Raw genomic sequence first — 4,063 nt, forward strand, 5'->3', positions numbered from 1 at the left:
CAAACTTGTTTCTAAGGACTCTCTGTTCAGTCTAGAATCATTCAGATCAGGTCTAATCAACCTATTTTAGAGTCTTAACTAGAGACAACCAAACGCAGCAGGCACCAACATTAGCTGCTAGCGGCTAACTGCTAGCCGGTGGCTACATTCTTGTCTGTTTCTCTGCAATAGCTGAACCTCTGTCGATTTAGGTCAGTCACCTTAAAGGCAGGTAAAAATGTATGCAGTCGCTTTTGTTAATCATATGTAATCATTATTTTTTTAGAAATCAGTTTTCATTTTGACGTTAAAGTGTGTAAAAATGATGTAATATTTTTTTTCTCCTTCATTTGAGTCGTCTTGATATTTAAATATGCATCTCGTTATATTCATGGGAAATCAAAGTTTAGAGCTCAGTACGCTGCATCAAGTGCACTTTAAAAGTTTAATCATCACACTCATTCAGAATCACAATATTGTTTTTTTTATTTTCCTAAGCATACGCTGCTTTCTAAGCTCAACTCTACACACTTCATCCTTTATTTCCAAAGTACTTGTTTTAATTCTGTACTTGCGCCAGCACATACCCTATTCCCGCTTCTTTTCTTTTTTTTTGTCTCACCCTTCCCTCACGTAGAAACTCGGCGGATGAGAACGAATACCGGGGCTTTCCTGCTCCAACACTTCAAACAGCCGCAGCCGAGCTCGAACAGCTAAGGTGTTACTTTTTATTCCTTCTGCATCAAACACATCCTCGATCAAACATCTCGCTCCTTCAAACAAGGTGTCATCTGCTGCAGTCCATTTGGGTTTGATATGAAGTAGTGTAAAGAGACAAAGGCTGCACTGATACCGTGATTGCCTGCCTCCCTCCTCTGATTCCTCACAATACAATATCTAGAAACGAATCCGATGGAAAGTGACAGCGAACGCCTTCCAGCTCCGTCTCTTACTCATGCTGTTTTAATTTGCTTGCCACGTCCACCTTCAAACTGCAGTTTATTGTCTCGCTGAGCTGTAATGTTTTCACGCCGTTTGAGTCTTTTTTCTTTTTTTTTTTTGCACAGTGTTACTTTCCAGCCTCAAACATTCATGAAATTAAATGTATCTGAATGTGACAGACCAACACAAAGTGGAGCACAATTATGAATTGGAAGGAGTGTGACGGTACTTTTTTTCCACCCCACATGTCCTCCCTACACTGGTTGCCTGTACTTTTTAGGATTTTGTTCAAGATTTGATTTCTGAGTTTTAAATGTTTAGATGGACCTCCTTATCTCACAAGAGGTTTTACACAAGTGTGTAAAAAGAAAAAGTTTGAAGTCAGAATTCTTGTCGCTTTCCAGGAGTGCCGTAGATCCCAAACTTTGGAACAAGCTTCCTCTTCGGGTGTTTTCACACCCTATAAAGTTGCAACATTTGTTACATATTCAGCTGGTGCCATCCGCTTTCAATGGCACTGTGTCAAACAAACAAAACTCTTTGAAAAACTTCTGCAGCCTTTTCGCCTGCAACAAGAACCACTGAGGTAAATGAAGCAAAATCCTTTGAAGAAGACATGAGCGATGAGCACAACTTCATTCATTACGAGTTGTAGACAAAAATGGAGTAGCATCAGATTTTAGTGGAAGGTAGATTGACAGAAAGGTAGATAAGGAAGTTAGGTGGGAAGGTTGGAAGGAAGGTGGGCAGGTAGGTAGGTAGGAATGCCTACCTACCAACAATCAACTCACAATAAAGAAAATCAATTTACTTCCACTGTACTGTTGTGCATTACTTTGATTTGGTCCACCACATGACATCCCCACTGAAATAATAAGCTTTGTGTCAGGATCGGTGTAGTTGGTGGTGGTGAGGAAGACGCAGGTGGACCCAGGATGTAGATGAATGAGATGGTTTTAATTAAGATAACGCTCAGAGTAGTCCAGGTACAGGCAGCACGGCACACAGACTAGCGCACAGCTAAAATGCCGGTAGCAACAGATTAACGGAACTAACATGCAAGCAAACCACAATCCAGGACTTAGCAGTACGACCGGAGAGCAAGACAGTGTGTGACCTACATAGACAAAGACAAGGACCCGACAAAGAACACAGACAACAGGTGGGTTTAAATACACACGGGGTAATTAAGGGAATGAGACATACCTGGGAAACAATCAAGGGAAGACGCAGAGACAGACTCGCAGGGAACAGGACTACACAGAAAAACTCAAAAATAAACGCACAGAAACACGGATCGTAACACTTTGTTGTTGTAATGTGACAAAACGTGATGAGGTTTAAAAAAAAAAGGTCTTTATACTGCTCCAAACATTTAATCCATATCGACATGATAGTTACAGTTTTTGACTGCAGCAGAGGGAAGGAAACCACTATTTCAGCTGCTCACAAATCAAAAGCAGCTCTCCATTGGCTTACCCATTTACACAGGAAATCAATCTATTTGTACTACGTCCAATTTACTGCTCACTTCACTTGCTTGCTTCTATTTTTCTTTTTTTCTTTTTTATTTATGACAAAAATGGACACCGGTGTCTTCGGTTTCACTACCAGAGGAAGCCTGCATCCTCTGGACAAAGTGAAAAGCCAGCTCCAGTCCAATTTGCTACAGGTTTCCCTGAGGAAAAGGAAGCAGTGTTGATTTTGGCACACGCTCCCAGACCCAACCAACAAATCCTGCCTTTTTTTTTTTTTTTCCCCCAGACGAGTTGGCTTGGGAACTCACTGGAGAACCGGGAAAGAAGAAGAAAAAGAAGAAGAGGAAGGAGGGAGAGAGCGAAAGAGGGGTGAAAAACAGCCCCAGGGCTGGAGGGAAGATATTGTATGCATGTGCACTCAAGCACAAGGTTTGTGGCCAGCTGCTTAAGGATTTTTTTTCTTTTTCTGGGGAGTCAAGATTATCCACAGAGTCAATAGAGTGAGGGAGGAAGATGAGGAGAGAGAGGCTGCTTATGCCAGTGTTACTCAATTCTGCTGCTGGGGGGAACAGAGAGACACTGTCAGCACTGTTTTGTTTTATACTCTTTAGTGCAGGACACACAAACCCTCTTACGCACAGATCTGTGAGAATTAATTTTGAACTCAGTACACCTTGATAAATCTTTACAACCGGATTGGAGACCATGAATCTCTTCAGGTCCTGCATGGCACATTCGCTTTTAAGCTCCAAATCCCTCCTACCCGTCACTTTCTTTCTAACGATGACGCCTCTCAGGACGTTATATTTTAATATTTCTCAGTTTCTTTTCCAGCTTTATTTTATTTTTTTATTATTTTGATGTATTAAACGTGACTGAGGGGGGGAGAAGGCGCCGGCGTTTCCTCGTCCCGGTTTGAAACTGAGCAGTTGCCAAGGTTGCGGCTTCCACATTTTCACAGCCATGCCTGTCAAAGGGCTGAAAGGGGGGCTAAAGCCCTTGGAAAAAAAATAAATAAAAAAACAAAACACCTTCTGGCCGGCTCCTCCATTCTGCATTCGGTGAAAACCCGCTAAAGGCGACACAAGGAGGAAGAGGGACGGAACCGGGGTCTGCGTTTCACTGATATACCAAACGGTACCGTTGCTGTCGCTCTAGGAATAATTGCGAGGGACAGGCTGTGGATGCCAGAGTGCGGCCCAGCATAATACCTCCGCTTGAGGCTTCCTCTCACAGCCTGGTGCTGAGGCCTCGATGGCGGCGCCATGCAAAGCCAGTTAGCAAAGCCAGTCAACTACCTAAAGCAAGCTGAGGCGGCGGTTCGTTTTCCAAACTTTAACCCGCTTTAGCTCCTGCCTCGTCCGAAAACGATTGAGACATTCCGCACGTCTCGGCTGAAGAGTCCTTTTTTTTTTTTTTTTTTGGCGCCGTGGGGGGGGGGGAAAGCCCCATTCAGGCAGCCTTTCAAGGGTTTTGTCAAGCAAGGAATTTAGATTGGAGTTCTTACATGACCTTTCGCGAGGGTCACTGGGTGGGATCTGTTGGGAGCTTTTGTTGGCACACCTGGGTGATGGACGCTGGACAGAGCAACAGACTCCTCTTTCAAGTTTTTTCTTAGTGGGCCTACAATGGGCAGAAAAAGAAAAGAAATCCTAGACTGAGCA

General features: G+C 43.5%; 1 long non-coding RNA gene across 1 annotated transcript; it reads left to right on the forward strand.

Moving 5' to 3' along the window:
• Positions 1-614: 614 nt before the first annotated feature.
• LOC106945828 (uncharacterized) lies at positions 615-3,427 on the forward strand. The gene is made up of 2 exons (XR_001424640.1): positions 615-697; positions 2,686-3,427. It is a non-coding gene; the product is annotated as an uncharacterized LOC106945828 (long non-coding RNA).
• Positions 3,428-4,063: the final 636 nt, after the last annotated feature.

The sequence above is a fragment of the Poecilia latipinna genome, unplaced genomic scaffold (genome assembly GCF_001443285.1).
Source record: "Poecilia latipinna isolate Pla-1442-1.1 unplaced genomic scaffold, P_latipinna-1.0 Scaffold163, whole genome shotgun sequence".
Lineage (NCBI taxonomy): Eukaryota > Metazoa > Chordata > Actinopteri > Cyprinodontiformes > Poeciliidae > Poecilia > Poecilia latipinna.